Below are 18,974 nucleotides of genomic sequence, written 5' to 3' on the forward strand. Positions count from 1 at the left end.
GCTTTGGAGAAAGGCAGAGGGGGGAGAGGTTGGAGCTACTGGAAACTTCAATAAAGGGTAGCAGTATTCCTCTGCTTGACATTGGTACATTTTAAAACATGACATTGCCCAATTAACTCGTTTTTTAAAAAACATTGAACTCCATCCCTTCGTGGCGCAGCAGAAACGAATCCAACTAGGAACTATGAGGTTGCGGATTTGATCCCTGGTCTCACTCAGTGGGTAAGGATCTGGCATTGCCCCATGAGCTGTGATGTAGGCCCCAGACGTGGCTCAGATCTGGCATTGCTGTGGCCATGGTATAGGCCGGTGGCTACAGCTTGGATTCAACCCCTAGCCTGGAAACCTCCATATGCCGTGGATGCAGTCCTAAAAAGACAAAACAAAACAAAAACTCCCCCCCCCAAAATGAACTCCATTTAGTTTTCATTTCCTAGTCAATTAAAAAAAAGGTAATCATGCCCTTTTCTGATATTTTTAAACCTGTTTATAATTTGTTTTTATTTTTTTGAATGAAGTTCCTTTCTCTCTTTTTCCCCCAAATTATCAAAATAATATCTTTAGGATAGGATATCAAGGGGAAATAAAAAAATAATGGTGACTCCTGAATACTTTTAAGCCCAGGGATTATCATTGGCTGTTAACAAGCTGGAATATTTCATACCATTTTGTTTAACATGTTTGAAACTGTCTTATAAATAGGTATTTTTATCATGCTTCTTCATAACATTGTTCCAAGAATTGTTCATGGTATTTTCAACATACCAAACATTATATATTATGTGTAGCTAAGTCTATGTCTATCCAATATTCTAAATGTGGATGTGTATATATTTTATCTGGGGCCACTCAAGTTTAATTAAAAATTTTAGGATTTGGTCTTTATTTTATTTTCTTAAGCAGCTAATTGGGTGCTCTAGTTTATTTTAATTGGGTGTTTTAATTTATTTTTAAAACTATTAAAGCAAAATCTAGGCTACCCACACATTCCATCCTGACAGCTCACTTTTGGCATACATGGAATACATGGCTTTTCTTTAAGTATGTTTATCACATATTCTCAACAAAATTCCCCTTTAAAACTTCTCTGTATATGGAGTTAAGTTTTGGCTATTTCATACCAATGTCTTTTTACTATCCCCAAAAATTGCCGGCCTGTAGACTGTGCCATGGGAACAAGTGATTGGCTATCATTTATCTTATTCCATTGTTGAGGAAAGATGTGGAATTATGACTGGTAATCAAAAAATATTTGAGGGTCAAAACTGATCCTTATGATAAATTAGAAGTTTGGGATTCACAGAAACAAAACTACTAGATGAAAAAGCAAAGATAGAAAACCTGATCTTTATGAAATGCATAAGACTAGTTATTGACCAGCAAACTGGCAAACTGTTTGAACAAATTATCTGTTGATTTTAATCTAGAGAGCTAGTCTAAAAATAGTTCTTTCTTTAATTGAAAAAATCCATATTGCAAAAAGGATATGGACTTCACTAGTCCATATGATGTGACATCACGAAATCTCAAATTGTTCAAATCTGTGTGTTGTATAGACCAAAGGTGGGGCATGCCTACAGGTTTAACCTGATAACTTATGTGCTCCCTCAGGACAAGGGCAGTAAAGCCTGGTTCACAGCAGTCAGTGGTACAGGATTCTTTCCAGTTCAGCAATTTATTACTTCACACTTAATGTGGCTCTGGAAATTATCCTCACAGACCCACTTAGAGATCTTAGGATTTTTCTTCTAGTGACTGAGATCTCTCATCTCATATTTTGCTCAGTGGCATTTTATTTTCTTTACATTTTAATTTAATTAATTAATTAATTAATTAAATTTGCTTTTCAGGGCCACATCTGTGGCATATGCAAGCTCCCAGGGGTCAAATCGAAGCTGCAGTTGCAGGTCTGCACCTCAGTCACAGAAACACCAGATCCTGGCTGCATCTGCAACCTACACCACATCTCATGGTGATACAGATCCTTAACCCACTGAGTGAGACCAGGGATTGAATCCTAGTCCTCATGAATACTAGTTGTGTTCGTTATCAGTGAGCCACAACAGGAACTTTCTACTTGGTGGCATTTAAAATAGGGATGCCTCAATCCCTATCAAATTACCCATGACATTTTTCACAGAACTAGAACAAACAATCCAAACATTTATATGGACCCACAAAAGACCCAGAATCGCCAAAGCAATCCTGAGAAACAAAAACCAAGCAGGAGGCATAACTCTCCCAGACTTCAGGCAATATTACAAAGCCACAGTCATGAAGACAGTGCGGTACTGGTACCAAAACAGACAGACAGACCAATGGAACAGAAGAGAGAACCCAGAAATACACCCAGACATCTATGGTCAATTAATCTTTGACAAGGGAGGCAAGAACATAAAATGGGAAAAGACAGTCTTTTCAGCAAGCATTGCTGGGAAACCTGGGCAGCTGCATGCAAAGCAATGAAATGAGAACCCTCACACCATGCACAAAAATAAACTCCAAATGGCTGAAAGACTTAAATATACGACAGGACACAATCAAACTCCTAGAAGAAAACATAGGCAAAACAGTCTCTGACATCAACCTTACAAATGTTTTCTCAGGTTAGTCTCCCAAAGCAACAGAAATAAAAGCAAAAAGAAACCAAAGGGACCTCATCAAACTGAAAAGCTTTTGCACAGCAAAGGAAAGCAAAAAGAAAACACAAAGACAACTTTCAGAATGGGAGAAAACAGTTTCAAATGATGCAGCCGACAAGGGCTTAATCTCTAGAATATATAAACAATTTATACAACCCAACAGCAAAAAAGCCAATCAATCAATGGAAAAATGGGCAAAAGACCTGAATAGACATTTCTCCAAAGAAGATATACAGATGGCCAACAAACACATGAAAAATGCTCAACATCGCTGATTATAAGAGAAATGCAAATCAAAACTACCATGAGATATCACCTCACACCAGTCAGAATGGCCATCATTCATAAATCCACAAATAACAAGTGCTGGAGGGGGTGTGGAGAAAAGGGAACCCTCCTGCACTGTTGGTGGGAATGTAAACTGGTACAGCCACTATGGAGAACAGTTTGGAGATACCTTAGAAATCTATACATAGAACTTCCATATGACCCCGCAATCCTACTCTTGGGCATCTCTCCGGACAAAACTCTACTTAAAAGAGACACGTGCACCCGCATGTTCATTGCAGCACTATTCACAATAGCCAGGACATGGAAACAACCCAAATGTCCATTGACAGATGATTGGATTTGGAAGATGTGGTATATATACACAATGGAATCCTACTCAGCCATAAGAAAGAATGACATAATGCCATTTGCAGCAACATGGATGGAGCTAGAGAATCTCATGCTGAGTGAAATGAGCCAGAAAGACAAAGAAAATACCATATGATATCACTCATAACTGGAATCTAATATCCAGCACAAATGAACATCTCCTCAGAAAAGAAAATCATGGACTTGGAGAAGAGACTTGTGGCTGCCTGATGGGAGGGGGAGGGAGTGGGAGGGATCGGGAGCTTGGGCTTATCAGACACAACTTAGAATAGATTTACAAGGAGATCCCGCTGAATAGCATTGAGAACTTTGTCTAGATACTCATGTTGCAACAGAAGAAAGGGTGGGGGAAAAATGTAATTGTAATGTATACATGTAAGGATAACCTGACCCCCTTACTGTACAGTGGGAAAATAAAAAAAATAAAATAAAATAAAATAGGGATGCCTCAACGTCAGACTAAGCTGGTCCAGTGTTAAGAATAGAACCTAGACCGTGTAGTACACCTTAAATAAGTACTTACCAAACTAACACTGATCCATCAACAATTCTTTCAGAATTTCAAAGAGAGATGGCTGTTAGAAGGCACATTTCTTTACTGCTAAAGATTGCGTACTTTTCCACTGCAGATGTAGTGTTAAAAATTTTTGAGAGATAAGGGTGGATTGCCATGTTAATATTTGTTAATGTTAAGGAGATGAGTTTTAGGCATTTATGCCCATATGAAATAATTTTCTTTCATCTATTTCCATTTTGCTCTGCAGCGAGAAAGAGATGGGGCGTGGTGAGGTTTGCACCCTCCTTCCGGTGGCATACAGATTACACAAAGCTGTGCTACTCAGAATGAAGTCTCTGGACCCAGGCTGGCCCATGGTAAGATAAGTTAGTTACCAGTTAGGTAAGTGGGGAGATTCAGGTCCAGTGAATGGAAGCATTTCATAGCAATTTGACATTGTCAAAACACCTTAGCCTTTGAGTAGACTCAACTTGAACATGATAAAGACCAAAAGTGTCATTGTGGTGCAGTGGAAATGAACCTGACTAGTATCCATGAGTATGCAGGTTGGATCCTGGCCTTGCTCAGTGGGTCTGGTATCTGGCATTGCTGTGAGCTCTGGTGTAGGTCTCAGATGCGGCTCGGATCCTGCATTGTTGTAGCTGTGGCCGCAGCTGAGGCTCTGATTCAACCCCTAGCCTGGAAACTTCCAAATGCTGTGAGTGCAGCCCTAGAAAGAAAAAAAAAAAAAAAGAGAGAAAATCAGGTCGCCAATATAAAAAATGAAGTGTGGAAAAAAGCAAACAAAACTGGTTTTCTAGCACCAATGGACTGAGAAGCATGAGTGCATTTATATATGTGACCTCAGCATGACAGCCTCTGCACACGTGTATTCTCTGTGCCTGATGGTTAAAGTGATTATTTCAAGAGAGCTGAATGGTGGACTTATGAGTGAATATGTCCAAGGTTTGCTCATAGACTATAGGTCCATGAAGGCTTTGCTTCCTCCTGTATGAGTCCATTGTCTAATAATGGACTTCAAAAAGAAAGCACCTGGTCGAATTCATTAAAACATGCATTTGATGTCAAGCAACTGAAGAAGCCTACAGCAGGTTCACTGGGAAGAAGTTTGCACATGTCCACCTGGTGTTTGATCCTTTCTCTCCACTAGTCTGTGTGCCTTTGTTTGCTAACATATTTATGTGAGAAAATGTGCATTGGGTGGGTTTGTATGTATTATAGTAGCCTTGGGCAGAGGGATCTCCTAATACCCTGGACATCTGTCATGGCAGAAGCTGCCTGATTATATCATTTTCTTCAAGGTGATATTGGAAGTGAGACTCTAATTTGGATACATTCACAAAAACAAAAATCATGGAGGAAAACTATCATATCATCCTATACAGAAATATATATTATATAATCCTATACAGAGATATATATTATATAATAATCATATAATAATATATATATAATCCAAGGAGTGGGAGGGAAATGAGATGTTGTTCACTTAGAGGGGAGGGGTTTCTGGTGAGCCGTCTTCATTGAGAGTTGACTACTGATCAGTTCTCTAAAACTGTGTGCCCAGAAATGCTGGATTTTCATCTTGGTCCAGAGAGAAAGCTTTTGGCTTCTGTCAGATGTTCAGTTTCAATAAGGATGCAGGGGCAATGACAAGAATGTTTCATAGTTGCCATTTATAGCAACATGAATGGACCTAGAGATGATCAAGCTAAGAGAAGTAAGTCAGACAAAGACAAATATCACCTGATACCTTATATAAAAAGATACAAATAATCAATAGCTAAAATCTCTGTACTTCAGGTATAACTTAAATATCCTCTCTTAAAAATACCTTAATGTAATAACTATATGCAAACAGCCCATAAAGAGACTCAAATTTATGACTTTTGAGAAATAATTTCATGAAATTTCAATTATTTAAAAGAAATTAAAACACTCCACCCTATTTCCATAGTCCTATGTGAAATATCACTTTCCATGAACCCTAAATAATATAACAGGCTAACCAAATTTGCCTTCACTAAATTTTTCCAATGTTGTCAGAATTCTGTTTCAGAAATGCCACAGGCTGGAGTTCCCGTCATGGCTCAGTGGTAATGAACTTGATTTGTATCCATGAGGACACAGGTTCGATCCCTGGCATGGTTCAGTGGGTTAAGGATCTGGCTTTGCTGTGAGCTGTGGTGTAGGTCACAGATGCAGCTGGCTGGGAGCATGAGTTTCTGTGGCTGTGGCTGTGGTGTAGCCTGGCAGCTGTAGCTCTGATTCACGATTTGACCTCTAGCCCAGGAACTTCCATATGCGGTGGGTGTGGCCCAAAAGAAAGAAAGAAAGAAAAAGAAAGAGCAAAAGAAAGAAATTCCACGAGTTGGATCCCCCAGGAACTTGACTTGGAGACAGAATTTACTGAGAAGGAAGTACTGTTGGAATGAAACCTGTGGAAGGAGGTAGGACTGGGCTAGGGGAGAATCTGATAAGTGATACAGTTGCAGCAGAAGCCTCAGCAGACCCCAGAGTTTTCTCTGAAGCTAAAATGAACCTTCAGAATCATGCCAGGTTGGGGTAGGTTCTGGGTCTTCGTATTATTATATTGTATTATACTGCTCACTTTTTGGATGTAAACTTCTTTGAGAAGAGGACATTGGGGAAAGAGATTTTCCAGGAAAGGCAGTTCCTGACAAGGGCTGACAGCCAAAGGCTGTGTCTGGCAACTCTTCCAGCATCTGGGGGAATAGTTTCTTTTAGTATTAATGGTGGAACTGACACCATGTATCTCCTGGTTATGGGTTGAAGTGGGTACCCCTCAAATGCCTGTGTTGAAGTCAGACCCTCATTACTGCAGAATGTGACTGTATTTGGATGAGGTTTTTAAAGAGATGGTTAAATTCAAAAAAGGTCTTTAGCTTGGGTCCTGATCCAGATTAGTGTCCTTATAAAAGAGGAACTGTGGTTACATGTGGAAACGCCATATACATTTGCTCATAGGGAGATAACCATGTGAAGACACCAGAAGAAGGAGGCTAAATACGAGCCCAGGAAAGGCTTGGGAAAGAAACAACGCTGTCCACACTCTGACCTTGGACTCACAGCCCCCCCAGAACTGGGAGAAAATAAAGTTCTGGTCCATGATAAGCCACTCCGTCTGTGATATTTTTTAGGATGGCCCCAGCAAAAAAGACACTCAGTATGCACTAGATGCAGCCATATAGGAAGACTTTTATTAAAAACTTGAATTTTGTCAGCAGGGGATTCTGAAATTAATTCAGACTCTCTGTGTTTTATTACAAGGATTAGGAGAGACTAATTAGCAGCAGCTTCTCTTACCTTTATAATAGTTATATTGATCCTATGTTGGTTAATTCCCAAATGTGTCATCATTCAGCCATTTATTCAACTCTGACATGAGAGATCAGCATTCAACTCTAAATCAACAGCTGAGTTTACTCCTTACTTAAGAAAAGGAGATCTATGTTAGGCACAGTCTTCAGACAAAGAAGACATCTGATCTTAAACACGATTTTTAGGAAGCATGGAGTTCAAGTATCAGTGAAAGTTTAGTGGCAAGAATGAGCTCACTAAGTTGGAGAAGCTTAGTCACTGTGGTGGGGGTGTTGATGACAGAGTTTCAGAAATGTAGTTCCTGAAGTGAGGCTGTTGCTGATTGGCTGGCTGTAAAAGGTAGCAGGATGTCATTGATTGGTTGTCTGTGGAAGGTTGGCACTAACTGATTGGCTGACTAGAAATTAGGCTGGCACTGTTTGGCTGACCGTGGAAGGTAGGAGGCTGGCACTAATTGGCTGTCTTTCAGAAGCATGTTTATCGAGGTAAGTTATCATTGATTGAGCAAACAAATTTAATTCAGTTCTGGTCAATCTCTTCCTAGGCAAGTGGAAACTGTGAATTGTGAATAGTGTCAATAAGTATTTGCTGAACTAATTGACAAATGAAAGAAACCAAATCGGCCTTTAAATACACAAGTCTGGATTTCAAGGAAGAATCTGGGCTTTCAGGAGTAGCCACTAGATAGTTGGGGTATAAAGCCTGATTCTAGATAAGCTCATCTTGGGAGTAGTGTAGGAGAAAGAGAAGGCTGAAAAATGATTCCTGGGCCATTCAGGGTTTTGCAAAGTTTTCTTCTCTTCAATGTAGTTTACAACCTCAGTAGCTTGAAAGCTCAAAACTATAACAAAGATATAAACTGATTTAGCATATAGGTATTTACTTAGGCAATTCCTTGTGTTTGGATTGAGTTCCTTGTGACCATCCTCCACTCCAAGTTACTGAGCACAAAAAAATTGGAAAAGTGATAGGGTTCAGTGACCCCTTTTGAACCATGAGATTAAACTAAGTCACAAAGATCAATGTTTGTTCCCAACTTTCTCCCCAGGTTGGAGCATGAGTATAAAAATATAAAAGTCTGTGGAAGAGAATGTTCTTTCCAAAAAGCAGTGATTACAGAAAAATAATGTTAGAGAACAATCCCTCCCATCCATTGGATGCCATTTGCAGCAACATGGATGGACCTAGAGATTATCATAAGTCAGAGAGAGAAAGAATCCATTCTTTTTTTTTTTTTTTGTCTTTTATCCTTTAAGGGCTGCACCCACCTCATATGGAGTTTCCCAGGCTAGGGGTCTAATTGGAGCTGTAGCTGCTGGCCTACACAGAGTCACAGCAATGCCAGATCAAGCTGTGTTGGCAACCTACACCACAGCTCACAGCAATGCCGGATCCTTAACCCACTGAGCGAGGCCAGGGATCAAACCGGCAACCTCAGGGTTCCTAGTTGGATTCGTTTCCCCTGCGCCAAAACGGGAACTCCCAAGAACCCATTCTTTGCTTCTCTTTCATGCAATGTTTTCTTGACTCTTGTACTAGTTCAAACAAAGAAGGTAGTTTGTTTGCTCCACCATCTATGGCAGAAAATGAACAGGAATGGAGATGGGCCATTGGAGGGACTGAAATCCAGAGTTCAAGGGCTGTCATGGCCTTCACTCTGGATCTTTTATAAATGCTTTGCTTTGAAGGTATTAATTCGTTCAAGCTAGTTCTCCCTATGAGGAAATAATCCAGGCTACCAGAAAAAACCGTGGCATATAGCTTTCCAGCTTCATCACTGGAGTAAAAGGGAATCTCTCTCCATGATTCCAGCTCAGTATGGTTCAATGGGAAGGACTTTGCACCTGCCCAGCCACGTGGTTGTGGAGTTGGGGGTGGTGATTGACAGTCTCAAGAAGAAGAAGAGAAGCACTACATGAATGATCATGATGCTTCCCCTAAAAAAAGAAAAATAGGCTGACTGTGCAAATCAAGCTGAGACAGTCTCAAGAAGAAGAAAAGCACTACATGAATGATCATGATGCTTCCCCTAAAAAAAGAAAAATAGGCTGACTGTGCAAATCAAGCTGAGATAAATTAACTTCAGGGAGAAAACAGAATAACACTGTAGTGACCAGAAAATTATATTGGATTTCATATGACCTTTTATGATACTTGCATTTCTGATTGCATTGCTGTATTACAAATGTGAGGAAGGTATATTAGCTTAGGAATTGACTGTGGTAATAGAGCTTCTGTGATTTAGCAATTTATCTTTATATCTTAAGACTTGGACTGAAATGACACGATATATATTCTATTTTTTGTTTTCTGATTAAAAATTTTATTGAAGTATAGTTTATTTAAAATGTTAGTTTCAGTGTACAGCAAAGCGATTCATATACATACATATATATGTATTCTTTTTCAGATTCTTTTTTTTTTCTTTTTATGGATGCTCCTGTGGCATAAGGAAGTTCTCAGGCTAGGGGTCAAGTTGGAGCTACGGCTGAGACCTATGCCACAGCCATGGCAACACTGGATCCAAGCCACATCTTTGACCTATGTCACGGTTTGCAGCAACACTAGATCCTTAATCCACTAAGTGTGGGCAGGAAATCAATCCGTATCCTCATGGACACTATATCCGGTTCCTACACCTGTGAGCCACAGTGGGAACTCCCAGATTGTTTTCCTTTTTAGGTTATTACAAAATATTGACTATAGTTTCCTTGCTATATAGTAGATATATTTTATATTTTAAAAGTTAATATAAGTATTACATATCTGAACATTCAAATTATTTATGCATTATATAATGAACAAAAAGGTCTATTTGATTTCATCAGAAATTAACTGCATAATGTGTCCATTATGAAATCAACACCTTTTGGGTATTGCTGACAATGTTTTTTTTTTTTTTTAATTCAAATATGGAATGTTCCTTGACACACAGACCAAGTTTAGGTGAACTTCCTGTTATCAGTCAGTATGTACACATAGAATAGAATTCAACCCATTGAAGTGAGTTTACAAAATTCACCCCATACTTCTGCAAACAGCAACAAAATCAGTTTAGCTTCAAGTAGCAGTGAGAACAGGTTCTAGAATGGCTCTTTTTCATAGTTTTTCAGATTCTGCCAAATGTTTCTGTAAAATGAGGAGGCAGATGTTTGACGTAGAAAGCCAGTTTTATGATGGTTTATTCAGCCTCCATGTTTTCATTTGTATTTCTTACTCTCACATCTGTGAGGAAGGACCAGAACTGATTGCCATGGTGGGATCTGTGATCTATTGTAAATTCAGAGCCACTACCCATGATGATGGCCACAAATAAAACTGTCATAATTTCAGTTGAATGCTTTATTGTTAAAGATGGTTGCCCTAATGGTAACTTTTACAATTAGATTTAATTGTGCAGTGGCCATTAAGTGACTTCCAAAGGGCCAGTTTGTATGGTGATAAGATCCTAGTATTTTTATAATTTGCATCTTAGATCTGAAGACTGAAATGTAGTTTGTGTGTGTGTGTTTTTATAAAGAATAGCTATTCCAAGGTGGTCTAGGAGAATTTCCTTTGCAAGTTAGAGAAATGAAGCTGAACTTTATAATTCACATTTGCTTGTTTGTTTGCTTTTTTTTTTTTTTTTTTTGCTAACTAGACAGCAATTTATGGCACTTCATCATTGTATAAGATGTGGTCAAGAAAAAAAGTCCTATCATAAACATATATTAAAAAAAAAAGACTCATGGAGTCTTCTCACAAGTGGCTTTTTTACACCCCCTAACTCATGCATGTCATTCTGGTGACAGCTATGGATGCAGAATTGAGAAAACAATAACAAAGCTTAATGAGATTTAAAAATTATTATAATAAAAAAACACTTCATGCCGCCAAACTCATTTTTTTGCAGTTGTGTAAAACTCTATTGCAGAGGGACTTGATTTAGAATATATAACGTTTTTCTTTCCCACAAAGAGACAGGAAATTTAACAGATTTTTATATATATGAATTATTAAAAAGCTCTTATAGGTGAGTGTGGCAGGCTGGATAATGGTCCCCCCTAAAGATTATCCACATCTTAATCCTTAAAACTTGGGAATACATTACCTCACATGGTAAGATGGACTTTGCAGATATGATTAAGTCGAGGATTGGAGATTCTCCTGGGTTATCTCGGTGGGCCCAGTGTACCCAGTCACAAGAGTCCTTATAAGAGGGAGGCAGATCAGAGCCAGTAGTAGATATGATCAGGGAAGCAAGAGATTAGAACCATAGCAGGAAGGGGCCACAAGCCAAGAATACAGCTGGTGTCTAAAAGCTGGAAAAGACCTATGTTCATTGCAGCACTATTCACAATAGCCAAGACATGGAAGCAACCTAAATGTCCATCAACAGATGAATGGATAATAAAGATGTGGTAATATATACAATGAGAACATTACTTAACCATATAAAAGAACAAATTACTATCCTTTGTGGCAACATGGAAGGACATAGAGATTATCATACTAAGTGAAGTTAGTCAGACAAGGACAAATATTGTATGATATTGCTTATATGTGGAACCTAAAAAAATCATACATATGAACTTATTTACAAATAAAAATATACAAACAGACATAGAAGAAGAAACTTAATGGAGTTCCCGTTGTGGCTCAGCAGGTTAAGAACCCAACCAGTACCCATGAGGATGCAGGTTTGACCCCTGGGCTCACTCAGTGGTTTAAAGAGTCAGAGTTGCTGCAAGCTGTGGTGTAGGTCACAGAAGTGGCTTGGATCCAGTGTTGCTATGGCTGTAGTGTAGGCCTTGGCAGTAGCTCTGATTCAAGCCAGGAACTTCCATATGCAGTGGTGCGGCCCTAAAAAGAAAAAAAATGTGTTACCGAAGAGGAAGAAGGGGAAATGATAAATTAGGATGTTGGGATTGATATATACACACTACTACGTATAAAATAGATAAGCAACAGACCTACTGTATATCTCAGGGAAATGTACTCGATATTTTGTAGTAACCTATATTATTACAGAAAAAGAATCTGAAAAAGAACAGATAACTGAATCACTTTGCTGTCCACATGAAACTAAGACAATTAATCGACTGTACTTCAATAAAATATAAGGTAATAAAAAAAGAAAAGACAAGGAAATGGATCTCTCCTGGAAGCTTCAAGAAGGGATCAGTCCTACGGACACCTTAATTTTAGCTCTGTGATACTCATTTTGGATTTCTGACCTCCAGAATTGTAAGAGAGGATATTTTGTTATTTTAAGTCACTAAGTTTGTAGTAATTTGTTACAGTCCCAATGGGAAACTTATATACTGAATGAATGCTGGATTTTTTTTAATAGTTATTTCCCCAATACAATTTTTTTTCCTACTGTACAGCATGGTGACCCAGTTACACATACATGTACACATTCTGTTTTCTTACATTATTGTGCTCTATCATAAGTGACTAGATGTAGTTCCCAGTGCTACACAGTAGGATCTCATTGCTTGTCCATTCTAAAGGCATTAGTCTGCATCTATTAATACCAAGCTCTCAATCCATCCCACTACCTCCTCCTCCACCTTGGCAACCACAAGTCTATTCTCCAAGTCCATGATTTTCTTTTCTGTGGAAAGGTTCATTTGTGCCATATATTAGATTCCATTTATAAGTGATATCATATGGTATTTGTCTTTCTCTTTCTGACTTCACTCAGTATGAGAGTCTCTAGTTGAATCCCTGTTGCTGCAGATGGCATTATTTCATTCTTTTTTATGGCTTAGTAGTATTCCATTATATATATATATATATATATATATATATATATATATATATATACACACACACACACCACATCTTCCTAATCCAATCATCTGTCGATGCACATTTGAGTTGTTTCCATGTTTTGGCTATTGTGAATAGTGCTGCAATGAACATGTGGGTGCATGTGGCTTTTTAAAGAAAGTTTTGTCTGGGAGTTCCTGTCTTGGCGCAGTGGTTAACGAATCTGACTAGGAACCATGAGGTTGCGGGTTCGATCCCTGCCCTTGCTCAGTGGGTTAAGGATCTGGCGTTGCCGTGAGCTGTGGTGTGGGTTGCAGACGTGGCTCAGATCCCGCGTTGCTGTGGCTCTGGCATAGGCCGGTGGCTACAGCTCCAATTCGACCCCTAGCCTGGGAACCTCCATATGCCGTGGAAGCAGCCCAAGTAATGGAAAAAAGACAAAAAAAAAAAAGAAGGTTTGTCTGGGTATATGCCCAAGAGTGGGGTTCTATGTATAGATTTCTAAGGTATCTCCATACTGATCTCCATAGTGGTTGTACCAGCTTACATTCCCACCAACAGTGCAGGAGCATTCCATTTTCTCCACACCCCTTCCAGCATTTGTTATTTGTGGACTTATTAATGATGGTCATTCTGACTGGTGTGAGGTGGTAGTTTTGACTTGCATTTCTCTAATAATCAGGGATGTTGAACATTTTTTCATGTGCTTGTTGGACATCTGTATTTTTTTTTGGAAAAATGTCTATTCAGGTCTTTAGCCCATTTTTCCATTGGGTTTTTGGCTTTTTTGCTGTTGAGTTGTATAAGTTCCTTGTATATTCTAGAGATTAAGCCCTTGTCAGTTGCATCATTTGAAATTATTTTCTCCCATTCTGTAAGTTGTCTTTTTGCTTTCCTTTGCTGTGCAAAAGCTTGTCAGTTTGATCAGGTCCCTTTGGTTTCTTTTTGCTTTTATTTCTGTTGCTTTGGGAGACTAACCTGAGAAAACATTTGTAAGGTTGATGTCAGAGACTGTTTTGCCTGTGTTCTCTTCCAGGAGTTCAATGGTGTCTTGACTTATATTTAAGTATTGTAGCCATTTTGAGTGTATTTTTGTGCATGGTGTGAGGGTGTGTTCTCGTTTCATTGATTTGCATGCAGCTGTCCAGGTTTCCCAGCAATGCTTGCTGAAAAGACTGTCTTTTCCCATTTTATGTTCTTGCCTCCTTTGTCAAAGATTAATTGACCATAGGTGTCTGGGTTTATTTCTGGGTTCTCTCTTCTGTTCCATTGGTCTGTCTGTCTGTTTTGGTACCAGTACCGCACTGTCTTCATGACTGTGGCTTTGTAATATTGCCTGAAGTCTGGGAGAGTTATGCCTCCTGCTTGGTTTTTGTTCCTCAGGATTGCTTTGGCAATTCTGGGTCTTTTGTGGTTCCATATACATTTTTGGATTGTTTATTCTAGTTCTGGGAAAAATGTCATGGGTGACTTGATAGGGATTGCATCGCATCCATAGATGCTTTGGGTAGTATGGCCATTTGTTGAACGTTAACTTTTCTGGCCCAGGAACATGGAATATCTTTCCATTTCTTTACATCCTCTTTAATTTCCTTGATTAATGTTTTATAGGTCTCCGCATATAAGTCCTTCACCTCCTTGGTCAGGTGTATTCCCAGGTATTTGATTTTTGGGGGTGCAATTTTAAAAGGTATTGTGTTCTTGTATTCGTTTTCTAATATTTCATTGTTGGTATACAGAAATGAGGCTGATTTCTGGATGTTAATCTTATGTCCTGCTACTTTTCTGAATTTGTTGATCAGTTCAAGTAGTTTTGGGGTTGAGTCCTTAGGGTTTTCTAAGTATAGTATCATGTCATCTGCATCCAGTGACAGTTTTACCTCTTCTCTTCTTATTTGGATGCCTTTTATTTCTTTTGTTTGTCTGATTACTATGTCCAGGACTTCCAATACTGTGTTGAATAACAGTGGTGAGAGTGGACATCCTTGTCTTGTTGCAGGTTTGAGTGGGAAGGCTTTCAGCTCTTCTCCAGTGTGTACTGTATTTGCTGTGGGTTTGTCATAGGTGGCTTTAATTATGTTCAGGAATGTTCCCTCTATACCCACTTTGGTAAGAGTTTTGATCATGAATGGATGTTGGACTTTGTCAAATGCTTTTTCTGCCTCTAGTGAGATGATCATGTGGTTTGTCACTTTTCTTTTGTCAATGTGGGGCATGACGTTGATTGATTTGTATATGTTGAACAGTCCTTGTGGACCTGGGGTGAATACCAGGTGGTCCTGGTATGTGATGTTTTTCTGTGTTGTTGGATTCAGTTGGCTAAAATTTTGTGGAGAATTTTTGCGTCTATCTTCCTCAAAGAGATTGGCCTATAGTTTTGTTTTCTGGTGGTATCTTTGTCTGGTTTTGGAATTAGGGTGATGCTGGCATCGTAGAATGTCTTTGGGAGTGTTCCTTCTTCTTCACCCTTTTGAAAGAGTTTACAGAGGATGGGCATAAGTTCCTCATTGTATGTTTGGTAGAATTCTCCTGTGAAGCCATCTGGTCCTGGACTTTTATTTGTAGGGAGTGTTTTGATGACATATTCAATTTCATTTCTCATCATCAGTCTGTTCAGTTGATCTATTTTTTTCTTGATTCAGTTTTGGCAGGCTGTAAGTCTCTAGAAAGTTGTCCATTTCTTCTAGGTTGTCAGATTTGTTGGCATACAATTGTTCATGGCTTTTTGTATTTCCATGTTATCTGTTGTGACTTCTCCTTTTTCATTTCTGATTTTGTTATTTGGGTTTTTTTCTCTCCTCTTCTTGGTGCGTCTAGCCAGAGGTTTGTCAATTTTGTTTACCTTTTCAAATAACCAGCTATTGGTTTCATTTATTTCTTCAATTGTCTTTTGAATCTCTCTTTTATTGATTTCCTCTCTGATCTTTATGATTTCCTTCCTTCTGCTGATTTTAGGTTTTGTTTGTTCTTCATTTTCTAATTCACTTAGGTGTTGGGTTAAGTTGTTGATTTGAGATTTTTCTTCGTTTTTGAGGAAGGCCTGTGTTGCTGTGAATTTCCCTCTGAGCACTACTTTGGTGGCATCCTCCAGATGTGAAGTGGTGGCATCTTCATTATCATTTGTCTTGAGGTATTTTTTAATTTCCTTCTTGATTTCCTCATTGACCCATTGGTTTTTAGTTGACTGCTGGAATTTTTTACACCCTTTAGTGTGCAAGAGTAAAAACCTAAGAGGCAACACCAATTCATTTTATTCTAGTTACTTGTTTGTGTTACTCATCTATTTAGAATGGGGCTGCCCTTCTGGGAGCTGAATTGATGCAAAGTTGATTATTTCTTTAATTATCTAACTTGTACATTCAAGAAATAGCTTTTGAATACCTACTAAGTGCTTGGTAAATAAAACAGACATGGCTCACACTTTCATACAGAATAGTGTGGACAGTACTGTGTCAATTTCTACTGTAGAGCATAGAGGCCCAGTCATACATATGTATATACATTTACTCTCTTATATTTTCTTCTGTCATGGTCTGTCCCAAGAGACTTGATACAGTTCCCTGTGCTATCCAGCAGGACCTCATTGCTTATCTATTCCAAATGCAATAGTTTGCATCTACCAGCCCCAAACTCTTCATCCATCCCACTACCCTCTCCCTTCCTCTTATCCATATCTGTGAGTATGTTTCTGTTCTTTTTTTTTTTTTGTCTTTTTAGGGCCGCACCCACAGCATATGGAGATTCCCAGGCTAGGGATCTAATTGGAGCTGTTGCTGCCGGCCTGTTCCAGAGCCACAGCAATGCCAGATCTGAGCTGCATCTGCAACCCATACCACAGCTTATAGCAACGCTGGATCCTTAACCCACTGAGCGAGGCCAGAGATCGAACCTGCAACCTCATCATTCCTAGTCGGATTTGTTTCTGCTGTGCCACGATGGAAACTCCTGTTTCTGTTCTGTAGATAGGTTCATTTGTGCCGTATTTTAGATTCCACTGATAAGTAATATCATATACTTTTTTATAAAGAACTTGGTATTAGTTTTCCCTGCTTCCATAGCAAATTACCACCAGGCTGGAATCAAAGTATGGGTGGGCTGCATTGCTTTTTGGTGGCTCTTGTGATGACTTAGCTTCCAAGTGCCATCAGGTTGTTGGCTGAACTCAGTGCCTGTGTTTATAGGACTGAGGGCTATGTTTCCTTGCTGCCTGTCAGACTCGATGCTTTCTCAGTCTACCCTCAGCCAGTCCTGGGCTTTCCTTTTGGGTCCTTTCCAGAGAGTTCAGGTCCCATTCTCCTTCTGCTTCAAATCTCTCCAAATTCCACATCTGCAATGTCCCTGTTCAGAGACAGTCTCTGCTTTTAAAGGCTCATGTGAATAGATGGGGTCCACCTGGATAATCCAGGCCATTCTCCCTATTTTTAAGTCCTTAGCCTTGTTTTTTTTCTGCTGTGCCCCACCTGTCAGGGGATGTGGCATATTCATAGGAGCCAGGGATTAGTGTGTGGACATCTCCAGGGGCCATTCTGCCTCTCACAAACATGTTACATCAAAGTGTTCAATTTACCTGAAAATTGTTTTGCATGTGTTGTTTGAGAGGATGTAATAATATTTTTTTTTTCTGTGTTCACCAATTGTTCCAACACCATTGGCTGGATTCTTCTCATTGAATAATCACATTTACCATGAAATTAAGTCTTGTCTAACTTTATTTCAGATTTTAATATTTTTTATTTTCCTTTCTCATTACTGTTTGTCTTAGCTAGGGTGCTATAACAAAATTTTTCATACACTAGGTTTTAATTATTGCTATATGAAAGCCTTTTAAGTTAGAGATTGATATTCAGCTGCAGCATATGCTTAATTATTTTTCTTAATTTATCAAATTTTATTTAAAAAATTCGTTTAGGGCTGCACCTGTGGCATATGGAAGTTCCCAGGCCAGGGTTTGAATCAGAGTTGCAGCTGCCAGCCTACACCACAGCCACAGCAACACCAGATCTGAGCTGAATCTGTGACCTACACAGCTGCTTGCAGCCATTCTGTTTCCTTAGCAAGGCCAGAAATTGAACCCACCATCTCATGGATATTATTTGGCTTCTTAACCTGCTGAGCCACAATGGGAACTCATAATTTTAATTATTATCTAAAAATTTTTTTATCCAGAAAAGTTTACATTTTATATATTTAGATCTATCAATTAGAATTCCTTCTATTTTATTAACTTGCAGGGTTTTTTTTTTCATGGATATTTTCTTTATGGGTGGTTCCCATAAAAATTACTTTGGTGTGTTACATGTCATGAAGCACACACTTATTTCATTTTCCAAATTGTTAATCAGTTATCTGGCATCATCTACTTAGTAGTCTTTCCTTTAGCCACTGGATTTTTCAAATGAGAAGAGGGAGGTATTTAAAATGTTTTATATTCAGTGAGGATGCCTCAAAATAATCTGTGGTCTGTCATGAAAGATAGTTCTGAATATTGCTGTTCAAAGGTGATTTTTTAGTGTTACTAGAAAACCAAAAAAATGTAGAGCACCTAATGTGTGCTCTGCTACTACTGTATATTTTTTGGTATTTACAACAATTGTGGTGGGCTAGTTATCATTTTCATTTTATGGATGAAGAAACCAAGAGGTTCAAAAACTTGTCCAGAATCTTACATCCAGGAAGTGAGGAAGGACACTTAAAATGCCAGTAAAAGATGACAGTGCTGTCTGCTAGTGACACATTAAGGATACTGAGGGCTCCTTACATGTGCGTCAGCTGAGACATCTGTGGGGATTCTAAATGTCAAAGCATCTTCTTAAAAATAGTGGTGAAAATTTTTCTTTTACCCATTTCTGTCATGGTCTGGGCATGTGGGTTGGAAAGAAGAATTTCCTGGCATGGCATAGTGAGGAAAAAGAGAGTTTATTGAGATAAGAAATGGATGCTGCTAAGTGCAGTGGGAAGACTTCCTGACAATCAGGGAGAGCCTACACTGAGCATCTGGTCATGTCTGTTTTTATAGCCCAGGGAGAGAGGAGAGGTCTCAAAATACACCTGCTGAC

The sequence above is a fragment of the Phacochoerus africanus genome, chromosome 10 (assembly GCF_016906955.1).
Source record: "Phacochoerus africanus isolate WHEZ1 chromosome 10, ROS_Pafr_v1, whole genome shotgun sequence".
In the NCBI taxonomy this organism is placed as follows: domain Eukaryota; kingdom Metazoa; phylum Chordata; class Mammalia; order Artiodactyla; family Suidae; genus Phacochoerus; species Phacochoerus africanus.